Here is a 17,516-nt window from a genome sequence, read left to right as displayed (position 1 = left end):
CCTGCAAATAGAAATGATCCCATTGCTACTCACAGTGATCACAATACATTGCTATCCATAGTTGATAAACACTACATTGCCAATCATACGTATTAACAGCTAATATTTACAGTTCCACTGATCCAATATCTCTTTTCAGACTTTGCTACTAGTTTTACTGCTAGCCCTACTGCAGAGGTGACAATCATATGTCTGCAGAGGCACCCAGCTTGTAGTCACACGGTGCTAACCACATGAATCTCATGATATTAATTTTACCAGAGTTGGCTGGTACAGCAGTCTGGGCCCATAAACTCTTACCAGAGTTTAGTAGAGTATGACCCTTAATAGAACTTTGGGCATAAGGAGTACTAGTGTTGTGTGCTGGGTTGTGGAGTAGGTGTGTGAGTGATGGTTAGTCCACACAAGAGGCAACTTAATCAGGTTTTAGGTTTATTAACCCTGTAGATTAACAGGTGACTTTTATACAAGATTAAACAGGTACAAGGCAGTTTCCATGCTGGATGAAGCCTGGAGCTATAAGAGTATGCTTGGGCATTGCAGTGTGCTAGGTGATGACAGTGCCCAGGGTTGGACTGGCCCACAAGGGTACAAGGGAAACCCCCGGTGGGCCCCACTGCCTGAGGGCCCACCCCCTCCTCTAGGGATCAGTTTCCAGACTGTGCACTTGAATTATACATTATACATATGTTACATTATACTGCACTGGAATCTGGTGTATTTTATACAATGCATTGATGTTATTAATCTCCGTGGAGGCTGACCACAACCCCTCCAAAAGCAGGCCACACTCCTAAGTAGCTGCATTCCCCTGGTGGGCCCTTTATGCCCCAGTTCAAAACTGACAGCGCCTATGCTTCTAATGGAACAGCAGTACAGTATGCTCCTAGTGCTATGCAGTGGTGGCACAGAGGAATGTGGGCACCTTAATGGTGCTAATGTCACAGTGTGTATCAGGGGTACATCCATGTGCTATGGACGCTGAGAAGAAAGACGCACGATAAAGGCATGCATGCACAAAGGCGCATTTTGGAGTCCAGACCTTCTGACTAAGCCGCGGAGGGTCCTACAGACTGCTGGGTCATCTTCTGAATGGAGACAGCACCAGTGATGTGCGGTGAGGTCAATGGCAGGGGAGTCACACATGTATAAAAACTAGGGATGTGCAGGCTCGGATAGGTTCGAGTTTGCACGTGGAGTTCGGATTTTTCCCTCCAAAAAAACGGAACTCAGAACGAGGCAAAACGTCATCTTACATGGACGAACATCATCATTCCTGGTCTTTTGTCCAGGAATGATGATGTTCGTCCATGTAAGATGACGTTTTGCCTCGTTCTGAGTTCCGTTTTTTTGGAGGGAAAAATCCGAACTCCACGTGCAAACTCGAACCTATCCGAGCCTGCACATCCCTAATAAAAACACAGTTTTTATATCACAGCTCTGGAGCATGACAGGGAGTATGATAGGGGAGGGAGTATGACGGGAGGCCTACCCTCACTGCATGTCCTTGGGCAGCACAGAGCGCTCCTCATCCAACCATTAATTGCATAAAGATCTCATTGTTTTCCAGTACATGGTTCTGATTTTACACCTGAACATCAATGTGACATGTGCCCTGTATGTATACCATCTTCATCTGTGCTGTGGGCCTCTGAATTATGTACAAATCATAGCGCTGTATGAATCTGGAATGAAGTACTTCAAGGCAAGGGCAACACTGAAAGTGTGTTAAGTGATATTCTAATGACAAGTGCACCTGCCACCTCTGATCGTCACAAGATAAGCTTGGCCAACTCAGGTCCTACCCTGGTGCCAAACTGGCCGTAATTCTGCCTACTGAATGGCTGAAAAGAGAAAAACAATCAAGCTTCAATTCATCCACAAATCACTTTGTATTAGCTAAGCCACTCCATGTTCCTACAGCCTTACTTTAGGTGCCCACAAATGAACAAAATAAGCAGGTGTCTCTTTTTTAATTAGTTGTTTTAACTGTTTTTTTAATGTTTATTTTGTCCCCCAAAATTGTATGTCTTAACATACAAATTGAAGACCATATACTATAAAAAGCACACGTGATATTCTTCAGTCTAGGCAGATGAGAAATACTAACACTGAAATGCCGTCAAACCTCTTAAAACTGCAGTTTCCGGAGGTTTGACCACATTTGCCATATGTATCAAGCTACAGAAGCGAAAGATTCCTGATTGTTTGTACCCGATAGGCAATGCCATTTATAGATTAGCCAATTCCGTGATTCCAGCGCTCCAACAATATCAGTGTCTTGAAACAACAGTGTTCATGCAGGATGGATGTTGACATAAAACCGCACTAAACTGTTATTTTGATACATTCAGGCGATGCATATAAAATCGCATTACGAATTTTGGTGAGTTTATCACATCTTTTCCGCAGCCAAGATTATTATATTATAAATATGCCCCAGAGACTGCTATGCCTATATTTACATAATTGACTATAGTTCTAGATCCTCTGCTACAGTTGGCTTCACGTATGCTTCTAATCATTCCATCATTTTAATGTGTTATTTCAGTGTCCACTTGATGGCAGTGCATCTTCCTAGAATTGTTTAGTGCTAAGATTCAGCCAGGGGAGGGGAAACCGTCGATTCAAGTCACATAATAAAGACAGTTGACTCAAAGTAAAGGTGTGTGTGTGTATATGTGGGATTACAGAGAAGAACAACTGCGACGGTATCTCTAGAGGCATTGAGAGCTGTGTGAGCTGCTGTCCAGACATACTATCTGAATTAGTGCTGCTGCTAACATGACCTCCACAGTTCTCTGCAGAGGTCTGGATTATAAAGGCTGAGCAGTGTATCCTGAGCCTGTCAAGAGGGGCAGTGACAGCAGCCCCAGAGTGCTGATACTGATCATCTCATTGGTGAGTTATTACAGGGTAGTAAATAGTAACATTTGATGTGTGTGTGTGTGTATATATATATATATATATATATATATATATATATACACACTATATATATATATATATATATATATATATATATATATATATATCTGTTGCATATCTAACCTGTGCTAAATTAGAGAAATGCCGACATTTCTGATTTCCTAGTCTAATAAACTGGAATTAGAGTCAATAGAAATGAGAGAAAGGGGGAGGTGGGGAGATTGTTTCATTCATGCTGGTAGTAAAAGATGCCTAGGCTGCTAGAATTCCTCTACTTTGAGTGATACAATCTTTTGTGATTAAATTAATAGAGAGGGGTTTTTATAGTGCATAAATTGACTGCTTATATAATGTCGTGGTGTCCTTGGCTCTTGATTAAGTGGTTTTGATGGTTACGTATACATCCTTCTGTGATATATATTCTGTTCTTGCATTTTGCATGGTCTAAGAGTAAGACATTCTTTATAATGTGCTTATCTAGCCTACTGCAAGAATTACATGCTGTAGATCTCTGCGCTTTGAACCAAATAACTTCCTAAGGAGCAAGTATTAAACATTTAGTAATTTTTTTTTTTTTTCATTTGTAAACTTTGGGTTAGTATTCAATTTCTTGATCTCCTTTTCTATCTAATGTATATATTTAATATATACACTCTGTCTAACTTGTAATTAAGTGATAGTAATCAATCTTCCATTGGTCTCATGTGCAAGCTTATATGTGGTTCTCCTACAATGCCCCCAGGGGGTAAAATGGCACAGGCACATGTGCATAAAATCATAGTGGGATGTAGTTATGATCCTATCACTCGGGATGCCGGAGCTTAGAATGACACCAGTCAGTATCCCGACACCAGCATCCCAACCGCTGACATCCCGACTGTAAGTATTGGGGTTAGGGTTAGTCTGTGGGGGGGGGGGTTAGGTTTAGGGGTAGGGCACTTGCCGGTAGGTGTCAGCATTGTAACCCAGTCGGGATGCTGGTGTCGTGATTATGAGCGCCGGTATCCCGTACCCAACCTGATGATAGCAATGAGGCTTTGCAGTCACTCTTTTAAAGCATGCTCAATGTTGCTGGTGATTTATTCAAATATATGATGCTGGCATCACCTTGGTCAGACCATGTTCTCTGGTGAAGATTGTGCATCGGGGTTCACCTTGACCCTATTTAGAGTAGTAATATATTACTTTTATAGATAGTGGTGCAGTGTAGAATGTAAGCTCCATGGTGGCTAACTGTTGAGAATGATTATATTCTCTGTTAAGCGCTGCATAATATGTACACGTTATATGAAAAATTGTTAATAAACATTATGAAACTAAAAACTCATATCTAGTACTGTAAAATCAGTATTTATAGTTTGTCACCTAATGTTCCCTAAAATACTGTAGAGCAGGAATGAATGATGTGACTTCCCAAAATACTATACGTCTGAATATTATCTGTGCATTTCACACAAAGGTAAACTCTACTATGATCCACTTCCCTGAGATCGTATTTTATTTACAACAGCTAACAATTTTATTACCGGAATTTGCAATCCAGCTATAAAAAACAGTTGGAAATGTTTAGAATTCAATTTAAACTACACAGAAGAAGATAATATAGGAAAATATATCCGGGCCTAAAAATAAGTTGTACGGTCATGTTTTTATCATTTTCTTCACAGTGTGTGAAAATATAACAAATTGCAATTTTCACACATGTAAAATAGTACATTTCAGATAATGTGTGTCTTTCAAAGAGAAAACCTGCCGCCAACCGATTTTACACTAGCCATGCTAGGTGCAAGAGAGCCATCAGAAGCAGGCTTCCCTTCATCCTATGCATGACTCAAGGCGCCTACATACTAAGCGACATTTTACACGATTTGCCTGATTCCGACGCATCGTGACGACAAATCGTGTAAAATATCATGAGTGTTCACTCATGATGCAGATGCGCGTCCCCGCAGGTCGTATATCGCATCTTCAGATCTGCCGTGCTGTAGGCAAGATCTGACAATCTCAGTCACGATACACTGGAATAATTAGGAGGCACGATAGAATGTTTGTCACATTGGACAGTTTTTAACACCAAGTCATGTCCACGACTGCCGGGGAGCTGCTGGGGAGATCCAACGAAATTCTGTCTAACTCAGAATGGGATTCACATCTGAACAAATACTCGCCTTTGCATCTGTTCACAGGCCACAACGGCATATCTAGGTCCATCCAGGGGCAAGGGTTTACTCTCAGGGGGAGAAAGCGGGGGAGGGAAGGGGTGTGGCAGGACAGGACGGCGCTGGGTGCAGAGAATGTGTATATATATATATATATATATATATATATGCAGATATATGAGATCACCAGCCCCAGACTTTGCCCACTTGGATGAGCATACTTGACATCATCTTGCCTACTTTTGAAAAAGCATCAGGGAAATTGTGAAAGTAACACTTATGAGCGTGGCCAGAAAGTGGGCGTGTACTGCTACATCTGAGAGGCGTGTCATAATACTGACTTACATCCAAATGTAAATGAGCCCCAAAGCTGCTAGTAACATCTACTTGATGAAAACGCACTGATACTTTTCAGGGCTCGCTCATGTATTGTATTTTACAAGGGTTTCCATATAAGTGGCCACAAATAACCTTATTTCAAAATGCATGTAGCCATAGGGATCATTTGGCCTGATTCAGAGATGCACGCTAATTCAAGTGCAGCTGCGATTTTGTTCGCATCGGAGCTGCGAAAATATGCTAATGGTTGCAAAGCTTATAAGAACGACCACTGGTGCCTCCTCATATGCTCACAACATCGCTTACCTGCGTAAATATTGACACAAATCGGGCAGCCATCATGCCCTTGTGGCAGGTCTGACCTGCCGCAGCCTTGGGAGCTCTTCTGACACGCAGAGCTGCGTATGCAATCGCAGCAGCTAATTTATGCACGCCCATGAAATGGCATTCAAACGGACTGATATGCCTGAGTTTTTCATCCCACCCCCGTCACCACCCCCAAATACTGACAACCTGTCGCTCACTCTGCGATGGATTCATCTGTGCACTCGTAGTCGCAATGCGATTGCTGCATATGCAGAGTGCAGCTTATAAGCATGCGCGATGGAAAACAAATGCTCGATCTGCGTGCGTAATAGCCTTTGTGTCCAGCTCTGTATCAGGCCAATTGTTCCTTGTAACTAATGATGGGAAATGACACAGATTATATCATTTGAATGTATATATCTCTGATTTATTTTTTTTCCCCCAATTATATAAGGGCTACACAATGGGGGTAATCAGGGAGATTGCATTCTGAATGTCGATGTAAAAATATGTCAACAAGTGTGTATATTTGCGCCTGTATAATAGTTGAATCAGATGTATCATGAAGTGTCATTTTACATTGTAGTTAGACTTCTGTGTGTGATGCATTTTCCATCTGTCAATGTAGTATAGCTAGAATGGAGAGGAAACCATGGTGAAGGGCAACAATTGCAGTATTCCACATTTTCCTCCATGTTCCAGGCTCTCTACAGAATTTCCATAAACCACTGCACAATCTGTGTTTGAGCATCAACCGCCCAGGCTATGAAAATGGGCAAAATCAAGAAGTAGAGGTTGTTGTGGATTTGTGAGGTGAAATGCCTACATACCTGACAATGTAGTGCAGTACCACTATATGGGTATGAAGCATTTTCCATACCTATCTTCAGGCACACCAACAGGGGGGGTACAATGGGTACATCCGGCCAGGGCCTTGAGGTACATATGGGCCCCGAGGTTCAGGGGCATGAAACAGGTCTGTGGCACCTAATAAGGGTTCGGCCGTCAATCCAGCGCAAATACTGTAGCCTGTAGACAAATTTGTTTTAAAAATTATAATCCCACCCAACCACCCCCTGGTTACCCCCGTCACTGATCTAGCCTGGTCTGTACTAGTACTGTGCATAATATGAATGATGCTGCACCAGCCCTCCACTGCCATTGCAGCCCGGGAAACCTTAGAGTAGCAGCCAAGGCTGCAGGTTTCAGGAACTAACCACCGGCAGCCACTGCCTGCCAGGCACAGTGAGTCACAGTGACAGGCTGACAGCACAGGCAGCACTGCACTGTCCATTAGCAGGCCTGTAGCACTGCCACTCCAGTCTCTCTACAGAAACCTGACCCTCCCTGGCTGGCGGTCCTACCCATGAGCCAGTCCAGAGTTATTGACACTGACTGTCAGCAGAGCAGCTGCCTGAATCTGTACTAACTGTCACCAACTGTGTGGTGTGGTAAGTGAAATAAAGTCATTTATTTAATTTTGCATTGTATTTATATATGAAATATTATAGGATATTTTTCAAAATTAAATTAAATATGCTATATGTATTGGCAAATGCAAGGGAGTGATGTGTTGGTGAGTGGGTCGTGGGGAGGGTGCCCCAAGATTTCTATTGCCAGCCCTGCCTATCTTATAGCGTAGCACTGTACTATATTATGTATATAACACATTTTCTTAGCTGTCAGGTTAGTACATGATTATATGATGTATAAGATGCATTTTCCAGAGCTATCTGACTGTGTAGTACACTATTGTGTCACGCAAATATCAATTCCTATTTAACCTCTATATCATAAAGTCGCTTTTTAACGTTGCGTACGCACATAAAATAATCACTTTCCAGACTTTGAATGTGGTTCCAAAGCACAAAAGTTATTATTCACATAAAATCAGATAGTTACACGCCTTGATCTATAATACAATTAGCGCAAAGGTTATACAATATACAAGGTACAGTCGTTACATACGCATGCGCTCTGGATCCAGATTTCCCGGCATCAACTATGAAACCTCCGTCAACAGAAAAGAAAGATGACTAACTACCAGATAAAAGGTGCTTGCATATAAACCCTTGCAGAGATAGGCAATACAATAGAACAAGTTGGCATAATCCCATTGGTTCTTCCTCCTGGTTCTTCTGTTACAATGCAGTAGATAGGTCAGTTTGTATTGTAATAGTTCAGCCTCCAACAGCTCTTTGTGTCCATTTTTTGCCGCCGAAGAACAAGTCTAAACTGGCTAATAAACATTACATTGCAGAGTACATTTCAATGCCTATCTCTGTATGATCCATAATTCCCAGACGCATGTTGCGATCAGTGGCGTAACTATAAATTTTCCTCCCCCCTGCCAAAAAGTTTCAGGTGCCTCCCCCCCTCGCCCAAAGATCAAACACACCCAAAGACGATGTTTAAGGTGTGTGGTTACATGATACAGCAACGTGCCTTACACATTATGACACACTAAGTAATGCCACTTATACCACAGTGTGCCACACCGGACTGCCCCTTACAACACATTGTGCCACACTGGAATGCCCCTTACAACACATTATGCCACACAGCAATGCCCCTTACACATGCCACACAATAATGCCACGTATAACACATAATGACATACAGTAAAGCCCTTATAACACATTTATGCCATGCTGTAATGGCCCTATTTCACATTATGCCACATACAACACATTATGCCACACAGTAATGCCACATACAACACATTATGCCACACAGTAATGCCCCTTACACATTATGCCACACAGTAATGCCAAATACACATTATGCCAAACAGTAATGCCCATTACATCCCACCCTGACAGATCTACTTCACCAACCCTCCTCTCTGCTCCTGCCAGTCTGTCACCTCAGCTCAAGATAGGTTGCACAGTTTTTATGTCAGTGTAGAACCAGATTATTGGGAACATAGTTTATAACCTGTAAACTGTGTGTATCAAGTTAGTGCCCCTTATACAGTGCCCCCTGTAGTTGTGCCCCAAAATGTAATGCCCCCTATACTGGTGCCCCTTATGCAATGTCCCCTGTAGTAGTGCCCATTATGCAGGGCCCCCTGTAGTTGTGCCCATTAAAGTGGAGCCCCCTGTAGTTGTGCCCCATATGCAATGCTCCCTATACTAGTGTCCCTTATGCAATGCCCCCTATAATAGTGCCCCTTATGCAATGCCCCCTGTAGTAGTGCCCATTATGCAGGGCCCCTGTAGTTGTGCCCATTAAAGTAGTGCCCCCTGTAGTTGTGCCCCATATGCAATGCCCCCTATACTAGTGTCCCTTATGCAATGCCCCCTGTAATAGTGCCCCTTATGCAATGCCCCCTGTAGTAGTGCCCATTATGCAGGGCCCCCTGTAATTGTGCCCATTAAAGTAGTGCCCCCTGTACTTGTGCCCATATGCAGTGCCCCTTGTAGTTGTGCCCCTTCTAGTAGTGCCCCCTGTAGTTGTGCCCAGTAGTTGCCCCCTGTAGTTGCCCTCAGTAGTGAGCCCCCTGTAGTTGCACCCAGTAGTTGCCCCTTGTAGTTGCCATCAGTAGTGAGCCCCCAGTAGTGATCCCCCTGTAGTTGCCCCAGTAGTGAGCCCCCTGTGGTTGCCCCCAGTAGTGAGCCCCTTGTAGTAGTCCCCAGTAGTGAGCCCCCTGTAGTTGCCTCCTGTAGTTGCCCCCTGTAGTTGCCCCCAGTAGTTGCTCTCCCCCCTCCGTGCGCACACAAACACACACACAAAAAAACAAATACTTACCTTTATCCCCGCTCCAGTGCTGCTGCCGTCCATACCCCGGCCTCAGCTACTCGGCACTATGGGAGTGATGTCATGACGTCATTCCCATAGTGCTCTGCGGGACCCGGAAGATGGAGCCCACTCCTGAGCTCCGTCCCCGGCGTCCGCTCCTCGGCACTATGAGAGTGACGCAATGATGTCACTCCCAGAGTGCGCTGTGGGACCCGGAAGACGGAGGGAGCTCCGTCCTCCGTCTGCCCCGGGGGTTTGAATAAGAGCCGGGCGCCCGCTGGTAACACACTCAGCGGGCACCCGGCAGATGGAGGGTGCAGGGGGTGCGACCCTCCGCAGTTACGGGAGTGACGTAACTACTGCCCCCATCGCCCCCAAAACTCCCAGCGCCTCCAAGCCACTGCGGGGGCTGCGGGGGCAGTAGTTACACCAGTGGTTGCGATCTCCTTGCCGATGGAACAGGAAATCATCAAATAAATAGTGGTTTAGAATAGCACCAAACACGGTCTGTTTACCATGTACTAAACCCTAGATATCAAAATATCTGCATTTCACAATAGATTTGATAACATATAAAACCTTTAATATTAATCTTAATGCTAGGGAACCTTTTTGTATAAGTATGCAATGTGTCAGTGTGAGGATATTAAGAAAAGACGCTAGTTAGCGTTGTGTGTCTACGTGTTTGTGGAGTACACCATGGTACGTGTTTTGCAGGATTGTTCATATATGTTGTAATAAATGTATGTATTTATATAAAGAGGACTTTTAACAGTGTTCTATTGCATGGGAATCGTACAACGCTAAATAACATCGCCGTATGTACTGATATTGTGAGATTCTCTAAAATGGCGTTGGGTGGCCATTCGCAAAATGGCGTCTTGTTGCCAGTCGCATAATGGTGTAGTGCAGATTTTGATTTTAACAGATTCTGTCTCAGCCAATCATCCGGCTTCGACACAAATTATAATCAATTTGCATAATTCTCTAAAGTGTAGTATAGTATTTTATTTATATATGCATTTATTTTTACATATATAACTGTATTACAGAATTATTCTTGGTGTATAATGTATTCTTCCTGCTAATGTGACATTGTATTAGATTATTATTTCATGCATATTACATATTTTTCACAATTTACTTGATAGTGTAGGATATTATTATATCAGCTCATTATGTAGAATTAATTAAATGTATTTATATTTATACACTACATTTTTTTTTGCGACACTAGAAATTGACCGTTAATAAAATAATAACAATAACAATTATCACCAAATATGTAATAAATAAACTATAACTAAAAAAAAGCAGCCATGGCTTCAAGTAAAACCTGGATTTTTTTTATTGATAATATTTCTTGGCTCCCGCATTAGTGCATAACAAGAAACTAGTATATAGTTTAATAAAATATGTAATTTCATATTTTTTTGTTTTCTTTTTATAACATGCTATAACTCCAGAGTTGTTCTATCACTGTTTCAAAAAATGTATGTGTATTAGAATACATGATTTCTAATTTGGTCAATATTGGCTTGTTCTCTGCACCATATGCATTAATGTTCTGGCTCTGAGCATAGCTAACTAATATGTTTATGCATAAAGACACAAATTGAAAATATTTAATTGAAAAACGCAACATGTCTGTCATGCTTTTTCACATTTTATCTAATTATTTTGTGGGTTTATTTGTAAAAAGCGAACAGCTTCTGGGTGATTTAGAGTTTGGAGAAAATTCATAGACTGGGTTGAATTATTGCCCATATAGAAATTATTCTGGTGGAGAAAATATAAATTGCTAAATAATATCTGAATGTTTATATATATATTCAAATAGTCTGTGAAACAATTCCTATGGAATGCATACAGTGACAGAAGTGCAACATGTGAAATTTGCATTATTTAGTATAGGTTATATAGAATATTTACATTGTTGGGGTTCCAAACAATGCTGCTCTATTTCCTTATCTTCCTTCCACTGCTGCTACACCTCATCCTCCACACTCAGGGGCAAATGTTTTAAGCTCTGGAAAGTGATAAACTGGAGAGTGATAAACTACCAGCCAATCAGCTTCTGTAATTTTTCAAACACAGCCTGTAACATGACAGGAGCTGAGTGGCTGATAGTGGGTATGATACGACATACCAGTGGTCGAGATGCTGCCCGTTAAAAGGCCGACATCGGCATCCAGATGCTCAGCATGCCGACAGAGGCACCGTAAGTATACTAACCCTGCCCCCTTCATCCCCTAACCCTCACTTCCTGCACCCTAACCGTAACCCTCCCCCCTCACCTAACCATCCCCGTTAGTGTCTAAACTTAAACCTCTCCCATTAGTGCCTAAACCTAACCCTCCCCCTTAGTGCCTAACCCCCCCGTGGTGCCTAAACCCCTAACCCCCCTGTACACAGCCTAACCCTAACCTCCCCTCCAGAGCCTAACTCTAGCCACCCCCCATCCTCCTGTAGAGCCTAAACGTTCGGGATTCCGGCATCGGCATCTCAACCCATGTTGGGATTTTGGCGATGGTCTTCTACCCGTTGTTTGGGATTCCGGCATCAGGATTTTGACTGCCGGCATCCCCTATGGTGGCATATTAATTACATCCAGCTGATAGTTTATCACTCTCCAATTTATCAGTTTCCAGAGCTTAATACATCTCCCTCTCAGTTCCAACTCCTCTTTCTCTGCCTTTGCCTGATATGCCTTCTCTTTTAGGGAACTTTCCTCTGTGTGCTCCACAAGCAGTCTCTCAAAGGGGGCAATTCAATTCAACGGTAGTTGAATAGCGCTGGGAGGGAGCTATTCAATTCACTGCGATACTTACTCTGATGGGAAGCAGTTAAGTTGGAGCGTGTTGGTTCTTGCGACTTATCCTGGGTGTTTAGCCATGAGAACTGTCATGCTCCGACTAAAGTGCCAGCTGAAAACAGCCTCGCAGATGGCACTTTAGTCAGATTTCTCATTAGTCGGACTAAACAGCGTGCTGTATTGAATAGCTCCTGGAGCTTCCTCCCAGCGCTGAATTGAATTGCCCCCAATGTAAAGATCTTGAAAAAGAAGCCAAGTCTTTGAAATGCATAGGTACTTTGGCATCCACTTTACCCATCATCACTTTACACCACTCAATGAGCAGCTGTAGTCCAGCAGCCATCTCACTTCGGGACTTTGAGAGTCCACTTGTTTGCTTAATATGCTTACAATTGTAATTCTCTGGAAAGAACCTATTCTCCCACAATACGGAAAACTTTATTGTTACAGTATGTGTCTCCGGGATGCGGTTAACATACAAACAATCGGGATGCCATCTGCCAGAACCCTGGCATCGGAACCCCCATCGCCGAGGCAACACTGGTGCCGAAATCCCGACATGACTCGAGATTCTGACGCCGTGATCCCAGCAGACAGCATCCCTATCGTAAGGACAACGGGGAAAGGTAAGTATCAGCCGTTAGAGTTAGGTTTAGGCAGCTTTGGGGGACTCAGAGTTAGGCTGCTGGAGGGGGGAGGTTAGGGTTAGGCTCCGGGCAGGGGGGTTAGGTTCAGGCACCACCGGGGGGAAGGTTAGGGTTAGGCACTAAGGGGGGAGAGTTAGGTTTAGGCACTTACTGGGATGCTTATGGTGCGGGGCAGGGAGGGTTAGTATAAGGTTGCAGGAAAGGAGAGTTAGGGGATAAATAGGACAGGGGAACATTACTTACCTTTCTCCTGTCAGGATTTTAACCATAGGGATGCCACTGTCAGTGTACTGAAAGCCGGCCACCCGCCCATATCATACCAATTCTATTTTTACCCATCTATGTGAATTATAAATATTTTAAGGATAATACACCAGATGTGCTTTTGTTTCCTTTTTGGGTTACACATTGGAGTCTAGTTTGCTACAAAAGACACTTTTAAAGATAAAAGATATCACTATATAACTCTGCCATTTCATTATTTTAAGTGCAAATTTTAGGAGATCATTTCTTGGTCACTCAATTCAACAGAATCACACTATATACATGTTTTTTCTTTGCGTATTTTATTATAATGAAGTGAATTTTTATTACTGGTAATTGTTTTTGTGGGATGCATGCGAGTTTCCACACATGGTGTAATACAAAAAAAGATCAGACTGCTTTGTGATTTTTCAAACATCTATATATGTATTCTATTTTTTTTTTCCTGTATGTGTGTGTGTATATATATATATATTTGTGACAAGAATCACATAGACCGGGTAAAATCCATCAGTAGCTTTTATTGCTCACCACAGGCAGGTACACAGGATATCACAGTTTCACAGGCAGGATGTCACACAAAGTCTTCCAGTACAGCAATATTTCTTCAGTGGACTCGCAGGTCCAGGATCCCTAACACAAGTCATCCCCGGGCCTGTAAGCTGGTCGACTATTTCACCGTCAGGCTCAGTTTCCCCAGTGTCTTCTTAAACCAGCTTTACACAGGTGTCTGTAATCAGCTGCCTTCCAGATTCTGATTGAGGCACCACCTGAATTGGACATTACACATTCCTGTTGTCCTGAGGAAGGGGTGTAAGACCCCGAAACGTTGACCCACAATAAAAATCCCTCTGAGTGCCGCCTTTGTATTTGCATGTTATATTTTGGGGGTGCTGACCCCTAAGGAGGGCACCGGAGCAAGTTGAGGCTGAATGACTATATCTACACATGGAGTGAAGGAGCACTGGAAATGTTATATATATATATATATATAAATATATATATATATATATATCCAAAAGGATGGGCACTCACCAATCAATTATGAAAAGCAACACTTTTTTATTGTCTCACATGTAGAAACCAGTTGCAGACGTTTCGGTCCATCAGGACTTTTATCGAGACCAGACAGCAAGGACACCGTGTCAACCACAAAGAGCCATGTACTGTATATATATATGTGGCCCCGAAACATTGGTCGCTTTTCCAGCTTATGGAATAAACATCATTCGTTACCTGCTTTTAAGACTCAGAGTGCCACTTCATTATTCAGTATATTTTCCTTCATTAGGAGGCACCTGAGCATCGTTTTGGATGGTGGATTAATTTGAGTGCCGGACTATTTGTTTATATATATATATATATATATACAAACAAACCCAAACTTGCTCTATATAATAAACAGCCGCTCCTTTCAGCAAGTCCTCTGTTAGTAGGACTACAAATAAATGCAATACAATTACCTCAAGGGTGCTATGACACACTTAATAATACCGACAATCCTTATATATAACAATCCCTTCAGGGCTTTTAGGTTCCAATTCTTTCCGTTTTGTGGATGTAGATAACGATATTCGTGTTCGCTTTTCAGAACTGATCGAAAAGTTCATATGACAGGACTTGTTTAATCGTCCTCCTTGAGGTTCTAAAAGATACCCTCACACCAGAAAAACACCCAAGATTGGCTCAAAGGCCAACATTAATACACTTTAAAATATTATTGTCCCTCTCTGGCAGTGGGACAGAGAGGAAGAAGGACCTAAAAAGTGTTGTATAGTCTAATGTTGATTGAATCTGAGAGCCGTTTTGATCACTGTCAAGCTATATCCTTAAGCATATTTATTTTGAGATCCACCCCTGATGAAGTCTTGACGTAAGACGAAACGCGTAGGGTTATACAAATGGTGGACATTGCAATATAAACCTTCACTCATTTGTAAGGTGTGGAGAAATCTATTTTTATCTGTATAAAGGATGTCGATGTTTTAATACATTCATGTAAGAACATTTGTCCATCTAAATTTGCAAATTTTTAATAAAATTTATTTTAAAGTGTATTAATGTTGGCCTTTGGGCCTATCTTGGGTGTTTTTCTGGTGTGAGGGTATCTTTTAGAACTTCATGGAGGACGATTAAACAAGTCCTGTCATATGAACTTTTCGATCAGTTCTGAAAAGCGAGCACGAATATCGTTATCTACATCCACAAAACGGAAAGAATTGGAACCTAAAAGCCCTGAATATATATAAGGATTGTCCGTATTATTAAGTGTGTCGTAGCGCCCTTGAAGTAATTGTATTATATATATATATATATATATATATATATATATTGGGACAAAGAAATTAGGACTCTCTTTACTATTGAAGTAAATAAGTTGGCAATTATGCTGGGTGGAGTTGATTTAAATAGATGCAAGGGGGGCGAGTTGCCATTGTAAAGGTGTGGAAATACCACCAACAGCACCACAGCTCCCCCATTCCTCATGGCCCAATCTTGCTCAAGACTTGTGGATGTTTGCACAAAGCTGCACTTACTCACGGCCGCAAGGTATGAATGCAGATATTTCTGTTTCTGTTACCACCTCAATTTGAATCAGTACTCTGCACGTGCATAACGGAAATATCACATGCGTGGTACCACTCCGATGATGGGGCATCTGCGGATGTGCAGGACCCGCTCTACGTATGTGCAGAACAGGTGCTGCATCATCACACGCAGTGACCCTGAGCCGTAGCCTTACTGATAGGCTGCGGTCATTTGGGGATGGGGTTAGGGTGGTGCCGACCTCCATTGCTGAAAATAGGGGCGGGTCACACTCGTTTTCTTGGAGTGCCAAGGTCAGGGTCTGCTTCTTTCGATGCAGTCTTCCTAGCCTCGACTATAGGGCTGTGAGGGCCAATCTGAGTAACCTCAGAATTACTCAGATGGCCGATGGTATCGCAGATGATCCTATGGCTGAGTTTTAAGATGCAGCACGTCAGGAGGCGCCTTCTCAGGCGCCTCCTACTGCAGTAGCATATTTAGCATTAATGCTGTGTCCAAAAATGCATCAGCGATGCTAACTGCATCCATCTATGAATCACGCCCTGAATACAAACTGCTATGTTGCAGCGGCCATGGCTATTTTACACACTAAGTGTTTTGTGCTTCATTTACAGACTCAGTCGTCAACAGCTATGCAAGTGTCGTTAGCAGAGTCGCACTGGGCCACATGATGTATTGATGCTAGGTGTATGAGGACACATTTGTACATGCATGGTACCTTATTGTAATATAACTTGGAAGCTTGGGCTCCCTGGAGAACTTTCTATCTTTCTCTTTGTGTTTGAGTTCTCGGTGTCACTCTGTTTCTGTATCTTTCGATATCGAGCTGTCCAGACGAAGAAGTGGCTTCTGGGTTTATGACTCAGGAGTACTAATGTGCATGCATGGCTATGCTCAAGCCATGAGGAACGGAGTGGGATCCAAAGGATCCCACTCTGTAGAGTTTTTGCAGAGAGAAGCCCATAAACTTCTTTAGGCAACACCATCTATAGATGGTGCTTATACTTTCTGAAGCTTGTTGCATATTGTCTTATCATAACGCCAAAGAATCCTATAGGGCTTGCTGTGCCGCGGATCCAAAGAAGACATCTTTGATATCAGCTGCGGACCTTTTTAACATATATGGGGATCCATAAGTATTGCAGTAAACCTCAGAAAATTGTAGTCTTGTAAGGTTTTACCCAGTGCTTAAAATGGTCCTAAGGAAGTGGTGGAATCCCCCCTGCGTTAAAAATAAATAAATGAAAGCGCGGGCCAAGACACACATTGAAAAGGGGCGTGGTCTTTTAAAAAGGGGTGTGATCTTTTAAAAATGGGCGTGGTCACACAATAGTATTCCCATTTCAAATTATGTCACACAGTAGCACAATCTTGATTCACCCGATTCACATTGCACCACATAGCGGTGTCCCTTATTCATGTATGACACACAGCAGTGCCCCTTTTACACAATACCCATGTTTGTGCCCCTTATACACAATGCCCACAGTTGTAGTGCCCCTAATACATATAATGCCCACAGTAGCAGTGCCCCTTATACAAAGCCCACAGCAGTAGTGCCCCTTACACACAATGCCCACAGTGGTGTGCCCCTTTTGCAATGCCCATTGTAGTGGTGTACCTTATGCAGTGCCCACAGTAGTGGTGGTGCCCCTTATTCAGTGCCCACAGTAGTGGTAGTGCCCCTTATGCAGTGACCCCAGTAGTGGTGCCCCTTATGCAGTTCCCCCAGTAGTGGTAGTGCCCCTTATGCAGTGCCCACAGTGGTAC

At 42.8% G+C, this 17,516-nt stretch overlaps 1 protein-coding gene across 1 annotated transcript in view; it reads left to right on the top strand.

Annotated features, from left to right (window-relative positions):
* Positions 1–2,656: 2,656 nt before the first annotated feature.
* PKIB (cAMP-dependent protein kinase inhibitor beta) overlaps positions 2,657–17,516 on the top strand; it is a 160,862-nt gene continuing 146,002 nt past the window's right edge. Inside the window, exon 1 of the mRNA XM_088443074.1 lies at positions 2,657–2,901. The gene's annotated coding sequence lies outside the window, so the exon portion shown is untranslated. The remainder of the gene's footprint in view (positions 2,902–17,516) is intronic.

The sequence above is a fragment of the Taudactylus pleione genome, unplaced genomic scaffold, assembly GCF_031769625.1.
Source record: "Taudactylus pleione unplaced genomic scaffold, aTauple2 ptg000326l, whole genome shotgun sequence".
NCBI classification, from domain to species: domain Eukaryota; kingdom Metazoa; phylum Chordata; class Amphibia; order Anura; family Myobatrachidae; genus Taudactylus; species Taudactylus pleione.
The sequence above is the reverse complement of the archived record's forward strand: the minus strand, read 5'-3'. Positions and strand labels throughout refer to the sequence as shown.